This window comes from Aotus nancymaae, unplaced genomic scaffold (genome assembly GCF_030222135.1).
Source record: "Aotus nancymaae isolate 86718 unplaced genomic scaffold, 86718_ANA_hifiasm-v0.15.2.pri h1tg000028l, whole genome shotgun sequence".
NCBI classification, from domain to species: domain Eukaryota; kingdom Metazoa; phylum Chordata; class Mammalia; order Primates; family Aotidae; genus Aotus; species Aotus nancymaae.
Window position 1 is genome coordinate 20,724,573 of NW_026988441.1, and position 25,874 is coordinate 20,750,446.

Sequence of the window (25,874 nt, forward strand, 5' to 3'; positions counted from 1 at the left end):
CCAGTGTGACCACTCATTGACTGAACTCCAAAAAGAGTGGCTTTTTCCCAGGCAGGACAGGGGCCCTCCACAGTGACCATCAGACACAATTCTGTCCTTCTCCAATGTGACTTTCCGGCTCACCTCAAGTTTTGCTAAGAGGTACAGGGGTGCCCTGCCTGGACCACCCTGCATAGGCAATGCCTTTGTCCTCGTGTACCTCTTTCTTGATACGCTTATGTTACTGCCAGGATGGAAAGTCATTCCTAAGCCTCATCCACAACCTCTCTCTCATTTTAGCCCTAACCAGAAACATGCAAGCAGGTGAGCTCTTGGGGCCAGGGAAGAGAAATAGATCTGTGGCGGCTGCTGAGAGTCGAGGGAGCCACAAGGGCCCAATGTATTCACAAGGAAAGGTCTCTGCCCTTCTTTTTTTTTTTTTTTGAGACAGAGTTTAGCTCTTGTTACCCATGCTGGAGTGCAATGGCACTATCTCGGCTCACCGCAACCTCCGCCTCCTGGGTTCAGGCAATTCTCCTGCCTCAGCCTCCTGAGTAGCTGGGATTACAGGTGTGCGCCACCTCGCCCATCTAATTTTTTATATTTTTAGTAGAGCTGGTGTTTCACCATGTTGACCAGGATGGTCTCGATCTCTTGACCTCGTGATCCACCCGCCTTGGCCTCCCAAAGTGCTGGGATTACAGGCATGAGCCACTGCACCCGGCCCTTCTATTGGAAGGCCCCAAAGGTCCGATCTTGGGACTCAAACTCCAGATAAGATTCCCTGGTGAGCACAGAGTGTAGCTGTTTGGTTGCACACAGCAAGAAGAGGGGCTGGGTAGGGCATTTACCTGGGGCTCAGTAACCGCACCTTGGCCAGAGCCTCTCAGCTGACCAGCTCAGAGGGTACAAGCAAATCTCAAATCTCCCTTCTTCCCTGGGCCTCCATGTCTCAGCTGTCAAACATAAGCCTTGATCTCGAAAAGCTTCCTGTTTTTTTTTTTTTTTTTAATTTGATGTAGAGTCTGTTTCAATAAACAATGCACAGCACACATTTAGTGTCCCTCACCCTGTGTCCAGCATTGGGGATGAACGGGTGCTCCAGTCACAGTCTTCGTCCCTGTGGGGCTTTTGCTGATTTATTCATTTCTCCATTCTCTCGTTCACTCATCAATTCCCTCCACGGTTGTATGACACATGCCAGGCTCTGTTCTAGGAGTCAAGGGTACAGTGGTGAGCAAAATGTGCAGGTCCCCACCTTCACATGCTGGTGGAGTGAGGCAGAAAAGTCAGTGAACAAATAAATAAAGTGAAATCCCCGTGTCCTTCCTCCCCGAACCCCAAGAGTCGCTGCAGGAGCTAATGAGGATGCTATCTCTGCACTCCCTAAGGAGGCCAGATGCTTTAATCGGACTTAACTTTCTCTAAAGTTTAATAGGAAAAAATAGTTTGTTTTTAATTACAAAGAGATAATGAATCCTGACTACGCCTCTTCAAAGAATGCTGCCCATCCCCACAGATACTGATCTGTTCTGACCCCTGTTTTAGATTCATTTCGGTAAATGGACAAAGATGAGTCTGTGCTATCAAGGAGAAACTGAGGCAGCAAGGCAGGGAACTCCCCTACGACTGACGTCTTATTGGAAGTGAGGGGTAGGGGGGTTATGCTGGTTTGAGCTGATCTCCTCCTTTCCAACCCGATGCCTTGTCTACCCCGGGGAGAGCAGGGAAGCGTAGGGCCATGCGTAGGGAATCTTGAAGTGATGTGGTCAGTTCAACAAAGTGGGTGGTCTGGGTTGGCCCAGCTGATGAACATTTTTGTCTTGTTTATTTTTGCCTAATAAAACAGGCTGACTTTTGATGCTGTCCAACAACTGACTCTCTCCCTTTTTCCATCCAGCCTCACTTTCCCCTGGACGGGAAATCATTTCTGTTTTTCCCTCTGCAGGCTCTAGGGTTTCAGGAACTGCTGGACTGAACATAATTCTAGCTGAAAGGGTGTCTCCAGAATACTGGGGGTGGGTTCCGACATGTGTGAGGGACTGTAGCCCTGGGGCACAGCCCAGCTAGGCCTATTGCAGGGCCAAGCATCTGCTAGGAGGTTGAAATCAGCAGCTACTTAGATTCACGTGGAAGAAATAACCCTAGGTGTTTAAGTTTTTATTTGGGGATATAGAGATACTTTCATTGACCCAGCTGTCTTAGAAAATTAGAAAAACACCGAAAGATGTGTATATCATAAATTTAATCTCAAACTTTAGAGCCTAAGATGTAGACTGAGTTTCAGGCAAGGAAACGAAAAGGCACCTCCAGGTCTGTCACTGTGGATACTGATGACTAAGGCATCCGACCAACTCGAACGACGCCTCCAGAGAAACTATTTAGGCAAGGCAAGGTGCTTGGCAGGACGTCAGCCATGAACACAACGCAGTTTCTACCCCGACAGAGTACGGTCTCTTCGGAATGGGGCCTGATGTGGCACAGACGTGTAATCAAAGCCACGTGATGTGAGCTACCACGTCCGGCTGTCATGCTAGTAACGGACACCCAGGCCCCAGTCTCTGGGTTGGGAGACTGGGAGGTGGGCACAGACATTAGGGAGGGCTACACAGAGGAAGCAGCCGTGAAGCTTAAACCTGAGTAGTAAATGGGTAGACAGTGGTGTTCTAGGTAGAGAAATACCACGGACAGAGGCCTAAGGATAAGGGAAAAATCAGAACTTCAGGGAACTGAATGCATTCAGTGTTTCTGGATCAAAACCTGTGAAGTGGATGGCAAATGAGGACGTACCCTAGACAGAGGTCTCATCATAAAGGCCCTCGTAAACCGTGTCAAGGATGAAGGCAGTCTGCGGCACTGTCTCAGCCTGCAAGAGACAAGGTCAGATTTCGCTTGAGCCCAGGAGTTCAAGACCAGCCTGGGCAACATAGCAAGACCCCATCTTTACAAAAAATTGAAAAAATTATCCAGGCATAGTGAGGCATACCTGTAGTCCTAGCTACTCAGAAGGCAGAGGTGGGAGAATTGCTTGAGCCTAGGAGGTCAAGCCTGCAGTGAGCCATGATTGCACTACTGCACTCCAGCCTGGACAAGAGAGCAATATCCTCTTTCAAAATAAATAAATAAATAAAATTGCACTGAGAAAAAGGATTCTGGCTGCAGTGTGGAATATGTTGGGTATAGTGAAGGCTGGCAAGATGGAAGCTATCGTATTAATCAAATGAGAGAAAGCGCTGGTGGTGGAGCAAGAATGGACAGGTGGGGGAATCTGTCCTGACATGCCACTCTCGAGGGCTGCAGGGAAAGTTTCTTCCTAAAGTGTATCACCAAAACCACAGCATCCATTATAGCACAATAGGGACATTGAAGGTATAAGGTGGATTAAAGGAGATTTGTTTATCAAGGAACACGGCTTCCTTACAGCAATTTAGAAGGGAGAGGAGCTCAGGGATGTGCTTGGGGAAAAGCAGATCCTGCACAACATAGGAACAGAAGATGACTGGAGGCCAAAGACAGCAGGGATGGGAGGACGGTGAAGTCAGCCTGTGCTGGAAAGATAGCAGTGAGTGGAGGAAGACAGCACTTGCCCTGCAGGGCCAGCCAGCAGGCAGCAGGATTCATTGGTCCATTGGATTCTACCAAGAGTTGGAAACCCTTATTGAATCTGCCCCTATTGTCTTCAGAGGCATCCAACCTGATGTGCCCCACTCCTGTGGGGGCCCCCCAGACAAGCAGGTATTCATACCTATGGTGGGCCTACCTGGTCCCAGAATTTCAATATTCCCACCCCTGCTTCTTCTGTGAAGCTCCTACTTCGTTACTGTGAATCTTAGTCTCTCCTGGAAAACTCATTCCATCTCACATATGAATAAATGATTTTTGTCTTAAATTCGGTTTCAATGGATTAATTGTAAAATTGGTATTTTGCTCAAAAACCCTTTCTTGGAGCTTACAAAAATGGTGTTAGAGAGAAACTTTCTCAGCGGTGATTTTTATAAGATGTAGCATATTGAACTGTATTTAAATACATTGAACATACATAAATTATCAAACGCAAAAAAAAAAAGACAATTATTCCATTTCCAAAAGAACAAGACCTCATGGCCATATCTATTCAAATGGTTGAAGTTTAGAAGACTGTTTTGTGTACCTTAGGACGGGGCATCTCAGTTCTCGGGAAAGAGAGACCAGCCTTCAAGGCATACATTCCACATCCTGAGTGTTGAGAATTGAAAAACAAACAAACAAATAAAACACGGTTTTAAAATTATGACAGTTTTTCTAAAAAGTATATAATTTTTAAATGCATAGACCCTAATTTATTGAATTTTTGGCTCCTAAACGGGTGTCCAGTGCATAATAGTCCTGCCAATGTACTTGATAAACTGAACTAAACTCAATTCTCAAGTAGCCAAATTCAAATTCAGAGCAAGAAAGTCATTAGAGTAACTCTTGGGAAAAGGGTGACTTAAGACCAATACGGATACATAGAATAACCCATCTGCTGATGGCTATGGTTAAGAATGCAAGGCTTTTCCACTCTTCCTCCATATCCACCAAGGGGACATTCTGCAGTACCTACAGAGGGCCTGGGTCTGATGATTCTGTTTCTCCAAGGCTGTGATTTTTTCCATGTGCCTTATCTTGAGATAGGTAGCAGTTCTTACACTCTCCCTCTGCTCTCTCCCTTTGACCCTCTTATTCATGCATTGGGCTCATGTCAAGCTGCTACATGCAAAGCACACTGATAACGGATGGATGGATGAATGGTTGGTTGGATGGGTGGATGGATGAATGGTTGGTTGGATGGGTGGATGGATGGGTGGATGGATGACTGGGTGGATAGATGGGTGGATAGGTAGATGGATGGATGGATGGATGAATGTATAGATGGGGGAATGGGGGATTGATGAATGGGTGGATGGATGGATGGATGGATGAGTAGATGGATGGATAAATAAATGGGTGGATGGGTAGATGGAGGGATAGATGAATGGGTATATGATGGGTGGATGGATGGATGGATGAGTGAATGAATGGACAGATGGGTGGGTGGGTGGATGGATAAATTGGTGGATGGATGAATGGATGAATTGGTGGATGGGTGCATGGATGGATGGATGGATAGGTAGTAAATGAAAGAAGAAATTCACCCCTGAAGTACTCTCACCACTAGGTTCAACATCAATCTGTAATGTCCAAGAGATGATGCTGATACGTCCCTGAGAGTCTGTGTCCCAGTGTGAAGCCACCACCAACTCCCTCCTGGCCTCAGGTTGGAAAGACAAGGGCTTGTCAGTACAATAGGTCCAGGCAGGGAAGGAAGAAGAGCATTCCCCTTCTGCATCCATAACGTGGATGCAGAGAATACAGATTTATTTACCAAATTTTAGAGTCTAGAACTCAAACCTGCATGGTGAAGCCACCCCAGTGCTACCAACCTTCCTATGCTCCCTCCTTCCCAGAGGCTTTAACTGTTGAGTTTAAGACCCACCAATGGTGCTTCTGCCAGGCTGAGTGAGGAATAAAGTTCGAGAGCCCATGACTCTGCTTGGCAGTCCTGGATGCCCCTACAAAGGCATTCAAACAAAGGCTCACACTCCTCAGATGACCCACAGTGGACAATAAGTCAAGTTGGAAGGGTTGGGGAGGATAAGATTCCAGAATCCATGTTTCTTTCTCCCACCTTGTGTGTTTACCTCCCATTCTTCCTCCCGTTTTTCTCTCTCCCCTAAATCTCATTTTTTTGAGACAGAGTCTCACTCTGTTGCCCAGACTGGAATGCTGTGGCATGATCTTGACTCTGCAACCTTCACCCCCAAGTTCAAGTGATTCTCCCACCTCAGCCTCCCCGGGTATCTGGGACTACGACAGGTGCATGTCAGCATGCCTGGCTAATTTTTGTGTTTTTCTTTTCATAGAGATGGGGTTTTATCATGTTGTCCAGGCTGATCTCGAACTCCTGACCTCAAGTGATCCACCCACCTTGGCCTCCAAATTGCTGTGATTACAGGCGTAAGCCACCATACCTGGCCTCCCCTAAACCTCTCACCCAAAAAGGAAAGTACTTTGGTCTGACCCTGTTGGAATCTCTGATACCTCTCCCTTCCCCTGCCTTCCTTAACACATCCTCCACCTCTGCCGTCAGCCAGAACTTGTGCAAATGACACTTGGAGTTCCACCTTCCCTGGCACGTTGGATGAGGAAATGACTGGAAACCTGACAGTCTATCACTACCAAGGAGTGACAATTTAAAAAAAAAAAAAAAAGATTCAAGTTATGAGTGTAAGTTTAAAAATGTAACTAAAAGCCTTCATCAAAGTTTAAAGAGCTTCTTGCGCTTTTAGCATTTGCTTATTCTGATTTATTGACAATGACACACCTAGGAACAGTCATCTCTGCTGAGGCAGTGAAGTAATGGACTGTAGGGGGAGAGAGAAAAAGAGAGAGGGGGGAAAAAGGGGGAAAAAAAGGGGAAGGTGCAGCTCACAGAAGAGAGGCCGCTGATTACAGCCCACTAATTTGTTATGCACTCCGGCAAATCAGCGGTGATTCATATGACAAATAAGGAGAAAAAATTAACAGCTGTCATGTTGTGATGTGTTAATTTCCTGACAGTCTCTGCACTGAAGCCAATTACTGATTTAAGGGCAGGGAGAGAGAGCCCTGTTCAAGCTTCTAATTAGGCTTCTTCAAGACTAAAAGGATAAAAGCAAAAATAAGAGCAAGAGAATGAGGCAGGTAGCTGGGCTCCAGGAAGCTCACATGCTTTTAAAGCCCCAGTTAAATAGCTTTAAGCTTAAGTGTGTTTAAGATAAGAATTTAGAAACATTTATTCACTTTTATCCCTGACCTGGTGGTTTAGGCTTTTGTGGACTAATTGGGAGCTGAGCAAGACCCAGGGCTCTTGATGCCCTCTTTCTGCACGAGTCCAGCCTCTCAGATGTAATCTACCAATAATACCTTTGTTTAGCCGTGTCAACAACCATTCATCACCGTGGTAGACAAAGCGCGGTGGGTGCTCCACCAGCTTGCTACTCAGGGATCCTGCCGAACGCTGACCCACCATGCACTAACTGGTCCTGTGGCACTGCCCCCAGGAGAGGGCTGGGGTGAGAGGAAGGTAGCCTCCACGTAGACCCAAGGGAAAGGAGAATTCATATGCTGTTGGCTTGACTTTGGTTTCTTCCAACATACTGCCATGCCTGATTCCAGTTACCTTATTTGTCATCTCCACTGATCCAGCTATCCAGAGTATGAACGGATCCTTTCTAGGGATGTGAAAGATCTTCCCTGGGAAGAGTTAAGGAGTGCTGGCTGCTGAGAGATTCATTCTTGGCCATTCTAGACACACTGGGGATTCCATAAAGTTATCCATAGCAGGAGCTCCTTTCTGTAGCCATCATCATGAATCAGAAAAATGGGGATTCAAGAGATTGTGTGCCTCTGAGTATGACCAGCTACACAGGTGGTGGCTCTTGTTTTAATTTGTTTTCCAAAAAAGGCAGTTCCCTTCCCATCTGTGCTCTTCATTCTCTCCTAGGGCTTGTTTGAAGGCTCTTTGTAAATTTATTTGTTAGTATTCAGAAACCAGTAGCCTCATGGGTTGGTGCTATGGTCACAGGGGCCCTTCCTCCGTGGATTCCCAGGAAGGGCTTATTCTCTAGATGGACAGAAGCCTATTTCCCAATACTCATTGTTTTTTCCTTATAGGTGGGGGAAATTCATTAGGATTCTTTGATTGCCTGTGACAACAGAGAGAGGGGGTGGGGAAGAAGGAGGAGGAGGAGGAAAAGGAGGAGGAGGAAGAAGAGAAGAAGAAGAGGAAAAAGGAGGAGGAGAAGGAGAAGAGAGGATGAGGAGGGAGGGGAGAGGATGAGGAGAAGACAGAGACAAAACCAAGTCTAAGTGGCCAGAGTGAAGAGGGAACTTCTTGGCTCACAAACTAAAGAATCCAAGATCTTGCTTGGGGGTCAGAACTTCAGGAAGGAACCATGAGGCTTGGAATCACTGCCTTAGCCCCTTATCTCAACTTCCTTGATGTGGGTCACATTTTCAGATGGGCTTTTCACCAGCTAATGGCCAACCAGAAACATACTCTGCAGGTCCACGTCTGATGGGAAAGAGAGAACCAGGGCTTTCTCTGTGAGTCACCCATTAGAAGTCCTGAGCTGACACTCTGGTTGACAGGATGAGATTCATTAGAGAATCAACGACTGACTAACTTAGACCTTGATATCACTGGGATGTTTTGTCCCCTCTACATCTCATGCTGAAATGTGATCCCCAGTGTTGGACATGGGACCTGGTGGGAGGTGTTTGGGACATGGCTGTGGATCCCCCATAAATGGCTTGGTGCCCTTCCCATGGTAATGAGTGAGTCCTCACTCTACTAGTTCACATGGGAGCTGGTTGTTTAAAAGAGCCTGGCATGTCTCTTTCTCCCTCTTGCCATGTGATACCCCTGTTCCCCCTCCACCTTCTGCCATGAGTAAAAGCTTCCAGAAGCCTCTCCAGAAGCAAATCATAGTGCTATGCTTGTACAGCCTGCAGAGCTATGAGCCAAATAAACCTCTTTTCTCTGTAAACTACCCAGCCTCAGATATTTCTTTGTAGCAATACAAAACAGACTAATACAGACCTGAATCCTAGGCCAACTGCAGAGCTAAGAGAACAGAACACTCAGACAGGAGCAGGAGGGAAAGATGAATTTCCAAAGAAAATCCGGGGATGATCCATTAAGAAGAAGGAAACCATAAATGTACCTCGGAGTGAATCAGTGGACGCAAAAGAGTGTTGCAGACAGCTTCTAGGTCAGTTCTGGTGTTTCTGGGCTCCCTTCAGCTTCCTAATATTTAAATATATTTAAGGTGGTGTTAGATAATTTTTCAGAAATTTGCCGGGGAGGAGGGAAGAGCAAGGGGTAAGGGCAGAAGCTCTTTGATGGTCACATTTGCAGCCAGCTCCTATTTTTGTAAGTGACCCTAGAATTCAGATATAGAGCAGGGCTCATTTATTGCAGGGCTTTCTTTCAATAGAGATTTATCACATGGCTGGGAGTCACACAGGCCCCTAACACGGGCACTTGCACGGCCCCTGGTGATGCAGCCCTGCTTGGAGACCTGTGCAGCCCCAGCTGAGGTCACGCCAACTCTCTGCCCCAGAGAATTGCTGCCTCTTGCTGCCTGAGAGTCTGGGTCCAGGGTAAGCACATCATTACTACAATTAAAGAATCACTCATGCGTTGACCAGTAAGGGGAAAATCGGTCCCTAGAGCCCCAGCCTCCTCTGGATGGCTTCCTCCTTTTAGGCAGGTGGTCTGATTAAAAGGCTTCAATGGTTTATTTCATTAGGAGTCACTGTTGGTATTGCCTGAGACAACAAGAATCCTTCGACATTGATTTTGTTGGTGACTGCAACTCTAAACTGGAAGGGATGGCTAAAAGGTAATTCACTTGGTAAGCTTTGCTCAATCCTGACCCATTATCAATTGAGTTGAAATATGTCAGCACGGTGAGATATTGAGTGTATTATCTTTTTTAGGAAGGTTCGCTGAGTGAATAACATACATGCATTTACCTATCTAAGTGCTGTCCAACAGACTTATGATTCATGGATTTATATAGCACCCTTCATCTGCATCAAGACGCTCTCCAAGAAAGTGCCACGGCCCAGGAGAATTCTGTGCTGGCCTTGGGGAGAAGAGGCCACTCTTAGGGTGGGCAGTTTCCACTTTGTCAACCCCTCTGGGCTCTGAGAAATCCTTCCCCTGTTGGGGAGACCTTGGTGGCCAACTGGGGTTCCTTGTGTGGGGTGGAGACCTCGGACTGAGCTGAGTTTCGTCAGAGTGGTGGAAGAAGCAGCCAGCCAGCTGTGGTCTGGGAAGGCATGAAGGTAATTCTGACCTAAAGAAGAAGACAAGGTTGGCCGAGCGCAGTGGCTCACACCTGTAATCCCAGCACTTTGGGAGGCCAAAGTAGGTGGATCACGTGAGGCCAGGAGTTGGATACCAGCCTGACAAACATAGTGAAACCCTGCCTCTACTAAAAATATAAAAATCAGCTGGGCTTGGTGGCACATGCCTGTAATCCCAGCTACTTGGGAGACTGAGGCACGAGGATTGTTTGAACCCAGGAGGTGGAGGTTGCAGTGAGCCAAGATCATGCCTCTGCACCGTAGCCTATGTGACAGAGTGAGACTCAAAAAATAAATAATTAAATAAATAAATAAAAAGAAGATAAAGACAGGGTAGACAGATATGGAATTGAAACAGAAAAAGCAGGTGAGACTCGTAGGAGGAAGGCAAAGAGGCTTGACAAAAACCCAGTGGGAATTCTGGCTTTGATGAAAGCAAAGCTTTTGCAGGCTGAAAATCTAGGCCTGGCGTGGGTAATAAAGATGAAGAGGACAACATGAGAAATCCCAGCATGTGTGATCTGAGGCTCTAAAAATCCAGAAAATGAGTTGAGCCCTCCGTTCCATTGCTTGTCGTGTTCCACACCTGCTCGACTTCCAGAACTCTTGCAGTGTCTTTGAGGGCTTGGAGAGACGGTGCCTCTGTTTCCACGGCCCTGCCTCTTCTCTCCTTCTGTCTCCAGCTCTCACTCTCTCCACAGGTTCCTTTGTCTGCCTTTGTCTTCCGTCCCTCCTCCTCCCTTTCTCGCTGTTTCAGCTCCCTTTTACCATAACCAATTCTGACGATTTTAATCTCTGATGGCTTTTAATTACTACTCAAGTGTTGTAGGACATTTGTGGGAGTGAGAGAGGACCCCAAAGGAAACAATCAAAACCCAAACAGACTACACGAGCAGTATGATCGGATGAGCCAGGCAGGAGCCAGGTTTAGTCTGCTAACTCCAAAGGCTGACAAGCTCCCTCCTACCCTCTTCCCCCTCTTTTCCATGCACAATCATCCTTGCACTGATGTCCATTGGCCAACGAAGATGCTTTCATCATGATGCTTTCATCATCGTGGCCTTTGTGACAATCATGGGACTTTGACGTAGTCCATGCATGAAAACCCCATTCTCCTTGGCTTCCTCTTTTTCCATCCCAAAAAGGTATTTTTTCTCGCATCTTCCTCCTCTATATGTACCTGTAGATATTTTCTGGTGCTTTGATTTAGCTCCATAGTAAGGTGGCTGTTGCATTTAAAAGGCATCATTTCTGATGTGCATGTGGCCTTATCAGCTCCTCTCTCCCTGCACGGCTGAGTGTTATCAGTGCATGCTGGGAAGCACTTGTGTTAGGGAAGCAGGTCTCAGCTGAGAGGTGCTGTGTTACTATAAAGCTTTTAGGTGATGGAGTGGCTGGTGCAGAGAGACACATAGAGATAGCGGGAATCCTGAGAATGTTCTAAGATTAACCAGCAATAACAGGTCAAAGCAGGGGCCCACTGTCTAAACGCGTAGGGAGAGGAGAAATAGTAACGTATGCGGTCCTTAGAAATAAAGGAGTCAGAGTCCTCTCATTGACATGGAAGTGCCTGGAAAGGATTCTGCATTTTACAGATGAGCAAACTGAGGCTTCGTGACTTTCTGCCAGGTACCAAGCCTGTCTGGGCTCTTGGCTGGAGGAACTGTCAGGCTTACAGGTGACTTGAAGGAACTATACACCCAACAAAGGATCACCATCTAGCATCTACAAGGAGCTCAAACAAATCAGCAAGAGAAACACAAATAATCCCACTAGGCAGCGGGCAAACGACATGGGTAGACACTGTCTTTCGAGCAATGTCTACTCATCTTTGCCCGCTGCGTAATGGGATGACATACAAATGGCAGCAAAGATGAAAACGCACTCAGCATTGCTAGTCATCGGGGAAATGCAAGTGAGAACCACGGTGAAATACCGCTTTATCCCGGTCAGAATGGCCACGTTTTAAAAGGTTAAAAAAAAAAAGTGGGGGTGGATGTGGTGAAAAGGAATCACTCAGACACTGTTGGTGGGAATGTAAATTCCACAGCTTCTATGGAAAAGCAGTATGGAGATTTCTCAAAGAACTAAAAGTAGAGTTACGATTTGATCCAGCCATCCCATACCGGGCATCTACCGAAAGGAAAAGCAATCATTAGGTAAATAAGACACCTCCAGGTGTATGTTGATTGCAGCACAATTCACGAAAGATATGGACCGAACCTAAGTGCTCCGCAACGGATGAATGGCTAAGGAAAACGTGGTGCATCTGCTCCATGGAATATACTCGGGTTTCGACTCCTCTTCCAAAGAACTGCCGTGGTGGGAGGGAGGGTAGCGCTGAGAGAGCCGGAGGACCTGACGGGGGCTCGCAGGCTCATTACTCTCCAAGTCCCCCTGGGCTTGGAGAAAAACAGGTCAAATCCCAGCACTAAACGAAACTCCACTCCCCCAGGCTCCACTGGAACCCATTTCAAATTCTGAGTCTGGCTAATCTCAGCTGCCAGACAGAGTTCATGAAGGAAAGGCAGGGCAGGAGACAGAGCATTTGGTGAGGTTTCAGTTGATTTATGCTGCGTACGCAACAAAAGCATCTGATTCCAAGCTCTCATTTGGGAGTTTCTGACCTGGACCACAGAGACTTGTGTGGGTCCAGACATGAGCTCCAGCTAGTCCCAGTAGCTCATAAAATGATAGGCAAATTTGCTAGTGATGTGGGAACTAGGCACTCCCTGAGGGAAAGGGATGGGGATGTTGATTTCATCCAATTCTCAAAAGAGGTGGTGACCCCGAAGAGCTGAAGATGTTTCCTCTCACTGCTTCTGGAGTGGGCTCTAAAGTCAGGGAGACCTGGCTCCAACCTCTGCTCTTGCATGTGAAACTTAACCAGAGGTAATTCTTTGTCCTCCTTGAGCTGCAGTTTCATAAAAACTATGAAAGAGAGATAACAGTACTGCTACCTCAAGGAACTGCTGTTACTATCAAAGAAGGCATTGCACATGAAATGATTCCCCAAGCGCCTGGTGCAGGGTAGCCTCCAGTTGGCACACGGGTGTGGCAACAGAGCTGGTGGAAGTGGTGGAGGCTGTAGGGCTCTAGCTGTAAGACTGACCAACACTCAAAAGCCCCTTCTTTCAGGATCATTGCCTCATCTGTAAGATGGGTACAGGAGTCCCAAGCCTACTGCCTTCTAGGGCTGCTATCATGATCAGAAACAGTGGGTAGAAAAGAGCGTAAGATCAAAGCAATGATACATGCAGCCTTTCCCCACCCCACAGTTTATTGGGGTGGTTTCCCTGACCCCATTACCAAGCATGGGGGCTGGGCCAGCCTATGCCAGAGGAGGACTGGTGAACTGGCAGAGGGTCTGTAATCCTGATCGCCAGGTGGCTTCCCAGAGCCCACAGCTCCAGGTCTTCACCTTTTATACAAGCTCAAGGGTAGCTGGGGGTGGGGAGATTGCCTTTTAATTTAATAGGGAAAATAATTCACGTGCTTATAATGAAATGCGACAAGCAGAACATAACAAGTAAATACAATACAAACTACGTTGCAAGCCTCTAAGGTAACAGAAAATAACTAGTTTTAGTTGCTTTTTTATCTATTATGAGGAATGTCAACCATTTGACAACAGAGTATTTAATAAAAAATACCATAATTTGTGTTTAAGCGATAGCAATAGATATTACATTTATTTTATTTCTATCCAAGGAGACAGGTTTGGGATTTCTTAAAGGAATTAGGAAATACAGAGTGAGAGGTTTAATGGGCCTGAGATGCACAGGCTGTGGGCTGGGGATCCCTGGGACTCGCATGTGGGGACACAGCCAGCTGGAGGAGAGCCATGTGACCAGCACGTGCAGCCTCAATGGAGAGCTAAGGGAGAGATGCGACCGCATATGCCAGGGAAAATACTGAGGGACCAACTGGGGATGTGCTGGGTATCCTCACATGTGGTCCCTAAGGGGCCCACAGAAGGTCTCAGTCCCACTAGGGAGAGAGACCCATGACACATTCAGAGAGTAAATAAAACTCTAGGCAAGTCTGGGCACGGTGGCTCACACCTGTAATCCTAGCACTTTGGGAGGCCGAGGCGTGTGGATTGCCTGAGTTCAGGGGTTTGAGACCAGCCTGGCCAACATGGTGAAACCCCATCTTTACTAAAATACATAAAATTAGCTGGGCGTGGTGGTGCATGCCTGTAATCCCAACTACTCAGGAGACAGAGGCAGGAGAATTACTAGAATCCGGGATGCAGAGGTTGCAGTGAGCAGAGGTCACACCACTGCACTTCAGCCTGGGCAACGGAATGAGACTCCATCTCTAAAAAAAAAAAAGAAGAGGAAAGAGAAAAAAAAAAAAAACCTCTAGGCAAACCTCATTAGCAAACCCCAGAAAAGATGCAGAGGGTTGTTGCAGCTTCATTGGTGATAGTAAAAAATCCACAATAATGCACATACCCATCAAAAGGTTATCAGGGAAACAAAATGGCACATCCCTCAGAGGATGGGATTCAGCCAAGCTGGATTTACAGGAGGGGGTGGGAGTCAACCTCTGTATTAGTTCGTTTTCATGGTGCTAATAAAGACATGTCCAAGACTGGGTAATTTACAAAGGAAAGAGGTTTAATGGACTCACGGTTCCACATGGCTGGGGAGGCCTCGGAAGGCAAAGGAGGAGCAAAGGTACATCTTACATGGCGGCAGGCAAGAGATCGTGGGCAGGTGAACTCCCCTTTATAAAGCCGTCAGATCTCATGAGACTTATTCACTATCATGAGAATAGCATGGGAAAAAACCCACTCCCATGACTCAATTACCTCCCACCAGGTCTCTCCCATGACTTGTAAGGATTATGGGAACTACAATTCAAGATGAGATTTGGGTGGGGACACAGCCAAACTGTATCAACCTAAAAAAATGCAATGGTGATGGAAAAAAGCAGAAGTGATTTATGTAGATCTAAATACATGCATGTAATCAAAGAACATATGTAATTTACAAACGTGTGTGTGTGTGTGTAAACACAGATTAGAAGGATTTGGAGGAAAAGTCACAATAATGCTTCCTTCTGGAAGAAGAGAATGGAAAGGGATCAGGAAGACATGTGTAGAGACCTTAAAAGTATAATGAAGCCAGCTTCCTGGATGGGACTCAGAATTCCACGATTTTTTTTAAAACATCTGCAGCATATATGGCAAATTTTGATTTTTGGTTGATTCTGAATGTTGGGGATTTCGTTATTTGCCTGTTCTTTGTGTTTTTGGTATTTTTCCCCCAAAAGAGCAAGCAAGGTGAACATTCAGATAGTGAAGTGATCAGGGTGACTTCTTGGGGCCAGGAGAAGGTCTGGGAATAGGGTTGGTGACATAGAAGGTCAGGCACCCTGTCTCACCTTAATTTCATTACTATAGACAAGAAGGTTGGATTCAGATGTCTCCAGGGTGCATCTGGCTCTGGTGTGCTCATCTGCCTCAACCAGCTGAAAAATCCTTTTGTAGGATTTTTCTACCAAGACTGGTAGAGGAGCTGGTGAAATGACTAGAGCTGACTTGAAAGCCAAGAAGGGCTTGGACAGAGAGGGAGAAAGCGGATGGGTAGGACAGGAAGGCATGGGTGCCTTAGGCAGATGGGGCAGCAGTAAGACTGGGTTACGGGAGGATTAGAGGTGAGCCATTGCATTGAGTCATTGAGCAGAGAGTGAGGGTTTGGGTACTCAGTGTCTCAATGTGTGTACTGGCCAAAATGTGTCTCATGAGCCTGTGAGAGCTCAGACCCCTCTGAGTGGCACCATAACTCATCATGCCCCCAGTGCCACTACAGTGAAATGTCAGCCCAATGGCCAGATTCCAAGTTTTCAAGAGAAGTTGAAATCCTTTCTATGAAATCTTTTAATTTTTAGATGTTGGATCCACTTGTTTTTGTAACTCTATTGGAGCACAGCACACAGGTCTGAAAGCTACATAGGACCTCTAGAGATGGGCATGGGTGCTTGGACTCAGAGAACTTTCCATCAGTATGTTTGATAGGAAGAAAGTCCCTAGACAGTCCCAATCCTTCCTGCAACTGAATCTTATGGTAGCTGAGCCACTTCCCGGGCACGTGAACTCAGCCAAGTCTTTTAAACTCTCAGAGCCTCTGTTTCCTTAGGGAGTCAAGTGGGAATCACTGGACCCAACTCATGGACCGCTGAAAGATTAAACAGTAGCTCATACACATGGGAATGCATGCAGAACATTGTGAAGTGCTGTACACTCACAGAGCATTAATGCTACCATTCATGTCAGGTTTTGTGAGTTTGTATAAGCAAAGGGTCTATGTCAAATCCATTCAGCATCCTTGCGTCTTAACGACAAACGAACAAATGTGCCTAAGAATTTCTCTTGCATGGCTCAATGCAGACAATGATAGCATTTAGACTCTTTTGAGAGGTTGTTTCTGGGGGTGGTCAGACAAGACCCTCAAATAGGTGGGAGTTTCCTGGGGTTTCCTGCCAGATCTGGTGCCCAATCACCACCAGGTAGTGACACTGAGAAAGGAGCTCCCCTCTCTGCCCCAGGTCTCATCCCCAGGCACCCCACTGGGTACTGCTGCACCTGCAGCTGTTCTGACCTGGCTAGGACTGCACCACAGAAGAGAGATCAAGACTGACCTCCCAAGAAGATCACAATGACAAGAGACCTGCAAAGGCTGCCACTGGAGAGGCACTCTGGAGGACGTTTGAGGAGAACGTGCTCCCTGTTCTCAGGTGAACAGAGGGCAATCATGTGTGTGGGGTAGACATAGTCCTTGTTTTCCGTATGATCCTGAGGGGGTGAAGTAGGACCCTTGAGTTGTGCAAATCAGAGTTGCATGTGTAAAATGGGTAGTTTTGCAAATGGAGAGCTGCCTCTCATTGGAGGAGCTCCAGACAAGGCTAGTGGCCCTGGAAGAGGTATCAGTTATCATCTGAAGCGTAATCTGACTACACACCCTGGGGAAAGGCTCCTTCTAGTCTAGGCTTCCAAGACACTCCAGCAACCAAACATCACAAGCATCCCTGTGGAGCACAGGCTGGGGCCTCTTCTGCAACCCAAGCTGGCTGATCCTCAGAACAGGACAGACCCAGCCATATCCATGGATGATCCCATAGCCCCCCACCCCAGGGTCTGCCCAGGTAGCCTGTGGCACAGCCAGAGCAATTAATAACTTTGGCACCTGGATGAGAGGCCCTGGCAGGTTTCTCCCATTCTCCATTTCGCTTCCCAGTGCCTGTGAATAAATTAATCCCCTAATACATAATTAACTTGGAGTTGAAAGGTGAAGTCAAACTTAACCAATTTACTGTTCTGGAGCTGGTTTAGTTCGGATCATGTGATTTTAATTCTTTCCGTATGACCAGGTGATGGGGAAGGAGGCAGGGGGAGAGGAAAATGCACAGATTAATTTCATTCCTTAACCTCCCTAATGTGCCTGCTTGCTTGCATCGTGTTGCAGACAGCAGATCATCACATGATTTATGGGACTGACCGCTGCCTGCATCTCTCAGGCTAATGACACACACACTGGAGTCATTGATTTGTATGAGTAGCCCCCACTCTTCATTTATCACAATTTAATGTAAGAGTTTGCAATGCAGAAAAAAAATTCACATGGGAAACGTGGACCCATAGGCCCCGCCGCTAACCAGTTATGAATCATTTGCTGCCTTTTAATATATAGACTATTCTATTCTGGAAAATGCCCCGTAAGGTCATATTCTTCTCCTGAACATCCCGACAATTAAAGTCCCCAAGAAGCTGTTTTAAGATGCATGGCCCACCAGCACCTTTGTTAGCTCACGCTCTCTCGTAATGCATGCTATCGATTTGCGTCTGAACTCTCCAGAACCCTTCATAAGCCATAACCCGCAAAAGTTTCCGAGGGCAGCACTATGCAAGCTGAGTGTGTGAGGCCCAGGAGCTCCAGACATGAGCCAGCCAGGCCGCGTGTGGACGTGGGGCTTGGCCCCTTCCCCACAGAAGCACTGGGGCCAGCCCAAAGGGGCTTGTAGCTCTGAGACCTGGGTCAACTCCTCCAAATTAAGGACATTGGATTCCTGATTATAAAAAGTGACCAGAAGTTAAGAACTTGGAAAATTTCAAAAAGGCACTAAAGATATGATGAATGACAACACTGGGAGAGCCTGCATTTTTCAAACTGGAGAGAAGACACCCGGAGCTAACACCTTTGGAACACTCAAAGCCTCAGAACAGCCTGGCACACCTTTCTGGAGGGACATTTTTAGTCCATACATTGGAAGAAAAATATATCAATTTTGTTTAACATATATATCGTCCTGTTGCATAATAAAATGGAAGACACGTTTTTTTCAAGATGAAACATAAGCTTTCAAAAGAACGTGCTTGTGCAGGAACCTTGACTATTCCCAGCGCTGCTTGACCATGGAGGGGTGATCTGTGCACTAGGATATTCCGAGGGGGAAGTTGGAAAGCGTGGTTCTTGTAAACCGTGGTCACAGACAAAGAGCCCTAAAGAGTAAAGCAGGCCAGGTGGGGACTGGAGCAGGCAGGACTAGGAGCCCATCTGTTGGGGAGAGTATGGCTCAGCTCTGATTGGAGAACTATAGGCCCAGTGTGGCCCCACTTCCTAATTTTTCAAGGTATGTATAAAATCCTGATTTTTTAAAACATGAAAAAAAAACCTGTATTTTTAAACCAGAATATAGAAAGAACACAGTTTAGCCCAAACCGAATGCTGGGACCAGTGAGCCAGTCACATGCCGCAGTGTGCTCTGCTCATCACATACATGTGAATGCATGGTCCGCCAAGACCCATCCTTTCCCTCAGGAAGTACCTCTCATACCAGAGCCAGGAGGGGGCTTCTTACAAACCGTAGAGCTCTTTGGAAAGCAGTATTATCACCCCCAGCAACAATGGAAAGAGCATTTTTGGAGCAGGGTGTAGTGGCTTGCACTTGTAATCCCAGCACTTTGAGAGGCCGAGGCGGGAGGATCACTTGAGGTCAGGAGTTCGAGACTAGCCTAGCCAACATGGTGAAACCCCATCTTTACTAAAAATACAAAAATTAGCCTGGAGTGGTGATGTGTGCGTGTGTAATCCCAGCTATTCTGGAGGCTAAGGCAGGAGAATGACTTGAACCCAAGAGGCAGAGGTTGCAGTGAGCCTAGATTGTGCCACTGCACTCCAGCCTGGATGACAGAATGAGACTCTGTCTCAAAGCAAAAACAAAAAAACAAAAAATAACAAACAAACAAACAAACAAAAAAGAGCATTTTCAGGATCCCAGCATAGATTAGAGGTCAGGTTCAATCCCAAGGTTGAGAACCCCAACTTAGAATGGATGGAGAAAGGAGAAAATACTTGTCTATTCACGACATTTGCTATACACCATAGTGCCTGTGGTCAACAACATTGTCTGCACCTCCCACTGAGGGCTAGGGAAGCCCTGGACACCCAGGTGCCCTCAGTGAACAGCTATGAATTGACTCATTGATTGATTCATTGTAAGCCACCATAAGAGGCCATGGGGGGAAGCCAGCCTTCTACACGTTCTGTTCGCTCATTAGAAGCTAGTGACTGTGAGGGTACTTTTGCCTTTAACTGATTAATGTACATCCACTGCTCTGGACTGACAACCTCATGAGGGCAGGGTCTCTTCCCAGTCCCAGTATACAGCAGGGGCTCAGTAAATGCTGAAGCATGAATATCACTGCTTTTAAAGAGGATTTCTTCCTTCTGCTAGGTCTTGTGTGGACTCTGAGTTGTAGGAACTCCTGCCCTGATAGCCAGGCCCCGGTGCCTGGCAGATTGTTGGGCATGTGAAATGCCTCCATGATCATAGCAAAGCTCTGGACAGCTTAAATCACTGCAAAAAATTGAGACCTTGGTTGTGTGTCCTGATTGTGTTATTATCACTGTCAAGTCACATTGTGAAATGATGAGCTCATTGAACCTGCACAAATTCAGCAAAATGCAGTTGTAGAGGGAGAAGAGCAGAGAGAAGTCTTCTCATCCCACCCTCCCTTCTCTGTTGGCATCTCTTTGCTAAACTGCGTGCCCTTCATCTGGTCCTTGGAGGTTTGTCCATGCAGGTCATCTGCAAGGAGATTTCGGTCCTGCCCACAAGCTCCATCAACCTTGGCATTCTGAACTCGGTGTGGGCCCTGCCTCATCCTGGGCTTCCCTCTGATCTGTAGCCTGTGTGCATGGTCACATCACCCAACCAGTGTAACTCAGAGTCTGGCCCAGGCAATGGGGCCCTGTCTCCTCTCACTTTCCGTCTGCAGCCATTGGCGGATCCCACAAAACCAGCTGGGGCTGTGCTGCCTCTTTGCACTTGGCCTGGAAACAGACCTCTCACACTTCCTTCACTTTTTCTGGCTTTAACTCAGACTGGTTTCCAAGCTGGCAGAGCACACTCCTGACCCTTTGTCATCTCTCTCTCTCCCGAATCTGTCCTCTGAGACTCGTCCCTGCCTTATGGCCTAGGCTTCTGGAAATCTACAGTCAGAAAAGACTCCTTTCTCTGCCAGCTTTCTGCTGCTATATTCTGCCCAGGGCCCAAGAGATAGAAACAAAATGAACTGAGGCATAAATGAAAGAGAGAAAGGGAAGGGAATATTGGTTAATATTTTAAAATATTGTCTCAGTACTCTTCTAAGCTAAAATGTATTATCTCACTAAGTTTCATTTTTGCTCTCATTTTATAGATTAGGAAACTGAGGGTTGGTGGGGCCAAGTGGCTTCCACAGGGTTATGATTAGTGAATTAGGGGCCATGATTTACACCCAGGTGTGTCTAAACCCAGAACTTACCTCACAAGTACATTAGTCTATCCATCCCTCCAGAAGAAAGCTAGCAGCTCAGGAGAAGAGGCAGCCAGCTGGAACAGGAAGTAGGAAAATAAGGTAGCCCTGGAGCCCCTAATCTCCAGCAGACATCCTACGTGGTGTCTGCAGACAAAACCACTCCCCACTTAAGCTCAACACTTGAAGTTTGCAGAAGCAACTTTTCTTAGTGACCTAGTCTTTGTGATTTTGGGAGCTCACATAAAGTACGACTGATTTTTATTTTAATTTCCTTCTTGGAAAAGGATCAGTTATGTCTGTTGGTGTTGACACAGATGGGCATCCTTGGTTTGCTGTTGTGGTTCATTTTGGCATCTGCAATTGTTTCCTGGTGTCACAGAGGGCCAGACTATGAGTAGCAAGCAATGAGTATGCTCAGAGCTGGGAAACTGTTCACTTTTAGCTTTCCACTCCTGACAACCTTTTTCTGGTGTTTAGCCTACAAGGAAGACTGTATCCCCTTGCTTCATGTGTGCCAGCTACGGTGTGGCATGTATATTACATCTTATTTTACTTATTTCTCACATCACACTTGTTATTTGACAAACAACTTTACCATGACACTTAGGAACAGATATGTAAAGTGATTTGCCTAAGATTACATAGTGAGTAAGTAAGAAAGCCAGGATGTGATCCTGTTATCTATGATTACAGGCCATCTTCTTAGGTGGGAACTTCACATTAAAAGTTAATAATGTAAGTAATTAAACATATAAGAACAATAGCAAGAAGTAAGGAAAGAAATGCTAGTATAGTGTTCTAAGATTTTTAAAAAGTGTGTTAAGTAGCATGATATTATTTGAAAGTAAATTGATAAGTTAAAAGATGTGTGTTGTAAACTTTAGAAAACTAAAAAACAAAACGGTAGAAATAAAATGTAGTTCTGAAAACATAACTAATCCAAAAGAAGATAGAAATAAAAGAACAAATGGGAAAATTAGAAAACAAACAGCAAGGTGACAAATTTAATCGTATTAAACATTACACTAAATGTAAATGTTCTAAATATTTTGATTAAAATAAAAGAATGCCAGCTTGTAATCATGGGCCAGAGGAGACTAAGGAGACATGATAACTAAATACAAATGTGGACTTTTGGATAGAATCCTGGAACACAAAAGAAGATGAGTAGAAAACCTGAGGAAATACAAATAAAGAATATGCTTTAGTTCATAATAATGCATCAATGTTAATTTCTTAATGTTTACAAATGTGCCATAGTTGTTCAAAATGTTGACATTAGGGAGACATGGATGGCAGTTATGCAAGAAATCTCAGTACTATCTTTGCAGTCTTCTGTAAATTGTAAATTCAAAATTATTCAAAAAATTTTAAGTAAAAAGATGAAAAAATCTATACCATATAAACACTAATCAAGAGTAAGCTGGGGGTAGCTATATTAGTATCAGAGATATATATTTTTAAAAAAGTAAATTTAGAAAATTTACCAGTGATAAAGAAGTACGTTTCCTAATGATAAAGGGATCAATTTATGAAGAAGTTACAACACACCTAAATGCTAGATGCATATACACTTAATAAAGTTTTAAATTACATTAAAACAAAGACTGAAAGAACTGAAAAGAGAAATGGAAAAAGCAGCAATCATTGTTTGAGATCACAACATTCACCTCTCAGTAACTGAGAGAATATACAGACAAAAAGCAACAAAGAGGCAGAAGATTTGAAAACTGCAATCACAGTGGTGTGCTAGAACCACTTTGCACTGGTTAGTGAAAGCAATTTGTATGCTTCTCTTCCCAGCTCCACGTTTGGAGACAGCACATTGGTAGCTTAAAATCAGCCATGATAAGAGTGCATACACCACAGAAGGTATCAAATACTACATATCAGGACTTTTTCTCTCTAGATATTCAGTTACCAAAACTGGAGTGACATTTACAGACATTTAGAGAAAATCCTTAAACAGTAGAAGGCAATGTTTTCAAGTCTGTATGGGTAATTCACTAAGGTAGCTCATATTCTAGATCATAAAACAAGTTTAAATAAACTTTAAAATATTTTAACAAATGAGAATTATATTCTCTGTCTATAGTGGAAATAACTTAGAAATTAGTAACAGAGAGGTATCTGGAAAATCCACAAACATTTGAAAATTAAAAACATACTTCTAAAATTCCATGAGTTAAAAAAGAAATAACAGAAAAAATAAAACAGGATTATGGCCTGGAAATAATATGAACTGAATTTAAAAAAATCAAAATGAGTAGATTACAGCTAAAGTGATAATTAAGCTAATTTGTTATATTTATAGTTATTATTAGAAAAGAAAAAACTCAATTGAATTTTACTTGAAGAAATTATAAAAAGAAGAGCAACTGAAACCCAAAGTGAGCAGAAAGAAAGAACATAATAAAGATTGGACATTAGTAAAATAGAAAACAGATAATTGAGTAAATCTATGAAAACAAAATTTGATTCTTCAAAGTATTAATAAATTAAGACATTTTTAGAAAGACTATTCAATAAAAAAGAATGGGAAAAAGGACCACAGCAATTACCAATATTAGGAGCTAAAGAAGAGACATCACTACATATCCCACAGATATTTAAAGGATAATAAGGAGATACGAGAAATAACTTTGTGTTAGCAAATTCAATAACTTGTAGAAAACTGTCAAATTTCTTGAGAGATACAAATTATCAAAGAACACTTAAGGAGTAAATAACCTGAATAACCTTTTGTCTACTAAAGAAATTAAATTAATCATTTGAAAACATTTGAAAAAGAAAAACTCAGGCCTAGTTTACTTGAGTGTTGAATTCTACTATCCATTTACAGAATAAACAATGTCATTTCTACACAAACATTCCAGAAATTACACAGAATAAATATATCCTCAATCATTTTATATAGCCAGTATTAACCTGATGTTGAAATAACACAAAGACGTTACTATAAAACAGAACCACACATTAACATGCCTTATGAATATTCATCCAAAAACCCTTAACAAATTTTAACAAATAAAGTAGAGAAAAATACAAATATAATAATATATTATGACTAAATGGGCTTATCCAAGGAACGGCAGGCTAGTTTAACATTCAAAAGTCCCCTTATTAGTAAACTAAAAAACACATTTACAATCAAGTCTTCTGTAAGACTTGTTTTGAAATGTGAATTTGTTTCAATGCAATTGACATGTTAAGAAAAATCTGAGTGTTGTGTTTGCTTATGCACAATTTTGCTAGCAAGAAAAACTGGATGAATGCAAAAAACTGCACCCAGCTGAAATCAGCTATGTAGTAATATGTGGAAAACAGTGGTACTATTTTTATTAGGTTCTCATATTTTCTTGTGTGTCACTGATAAAGCTTTTCAGTGTGGTGTCTGTCACCCCAATTTTTCCATAAGGATTGAGGTTTTTCTTGCAAGATTTTAAATAGCACAGCAGAAACTAATTGCAATCATATATACTAAAAAAAGCACTGGACAAAATTGAGCAGCAATTCATGAATAAAAACTATTAGCAAACTAAGAATACAGGGAACTTCTTCAGCTAGATTAAGGGCATCAATGGAAAAACCTACAGCTAAGTTCATATTTAATGATGAAAGATTAAATGCTTCCCCTAAGAATGGAAAAAACTGGAGCACTGATAAACCATTGTGTGGTATATCCTTATGGTGGAATACTACTCTGCAGTATAAAGAAAAACACACAGCAAATCAAACTAATCAAAATCAAACTAATCAAACACACAATAAAATGTCTAACTCTCAAAGCATCATGCCAAGTAAAGGAAGCCAAACCTAGGAAAGAAGCCAGTACATATTATATAATTCCACTTAGACGAAATTCTAAAAAAAGAAAAACTATAGTGGCTGAAAGATCAATACTCACTAGGAGCTGTAGGAGATTGAAAGCAAAGGGCTGGGGCATGAAAAAACTTTTTGGAGTGATGCATTCTAAATCCTGATTATGGTGGTGGTTCCAAGACAGGAGGTGAGACTTGATTCCAGAGGTGGGACTTGAATACCTGACCAAACTGAGGACTAGCTAAAACAGAAGTGGGATGGAAAGTAGTTTTCCTTGAGACATGCCTGCCAATGTGCCATGGCAACACTCCACGGCAACACCCTGCCCCTTTCCATGGCAATGACCCAGTGACCTGGAAGTTACCACCCTGGTCCTAGAAGTTTCTGCATAATCTGCCCCTTAGTTTGCATATAATTAGAAGTGGGTATAAATGTGTCTGCAGAGGTGCCTCTGAGCTGCTCCTCCAGGCACATAGCCTGTGGGTGGCCCTGCTCTGCAAGGAGCAGTCCCTCTGCTGCTGCTGTGTATGGCCACTTCAATAGGAGCTGCTGTGTAACACCACTGGCTACCCCTTGAACTCTTTCCTGAGCAAAAACCAAGAAACTTTCCAGGCTAAGCTCTAGTTTTGGGGGTCTCCTGCCCTGCATCATTTCCACAATGGTACACATTTTCCAAAACTTAACAAATAATTGGTGCACTTAAAACAGATTCCCTATATTGCATGTAAATTACACTTCAATGGAAATAACTTTTAAACATGGATGATGGGTGTTAGGGAAGCCTTGGGACAAGAAAGTGGACTTGGGCCAAGGACCTCCTGGAACATCTGTCTAAACAGATGTTTTCTGTGAAGGGTAATGAGGATCCTCTTTAAGGAGAGCTGTCTGGGAGGAGAGGTCGGGTCATAGATGGCTTCAGGCAGTGAAACGAGTGCTGGGTTTTTCCAGATGAGCTGGGTTTAACCCCAGCTCCTCTCTTAGAAAAGACATGAGGGTTGGCAAACTCCTTGTTTTCCCTGAGCCTTGTGTTTTGTGTCCCAGCCTGTATTGTGGGTATTGAGCCCACCCTGCTCTGCTCACAGACGGCTGTGCTCATCATGTAAGTTGAGACGGGTTGAAAAAGCTCTACAAACTTCAGAATTCTGTGCACGTGTGAAAGGAGACACGGGGAAGCTAGGGTTGAAAATGGCAGGATGAGTTTTAGGTTCTAAAATTGTGTGAGTGTGCATAATTTTAAAATCACTGTTTGCATTGGGCAAGAAGGGAAAAGAGAGGCTCCATTCTTCCCACTGGGTATTCTGACCACTTATCTCGAGGCTTCAGTGGGTTTGTTTAGATTTAAAGATAC

At 44.5% G+C, this 25,874-nt stretch overlaps 1 long non-coding RNA gene across 1 annotated transcript; it reads right to left on the reverse strand.

The window, feature by feature from the left end:
• Positions 1-978: 978 nt before the first annotated feature.
• Positions 979-24,747, reverse strand: LOC135276651 (uncharacterized). Its single transcript, XR_010344187.1, has 3 exons — positions 24,612-24,747; positions 4,130-4,194; positions 979-1,191 (listed from the first exon to the last, which is right to left on the reverse strand). It is a non-coding gene; the product is annotated as an uncharacterized LOC135276651 (long non-coding RNA).
• Positions 24,748-25,874: the final 1,127 nt, after the last annotated feature.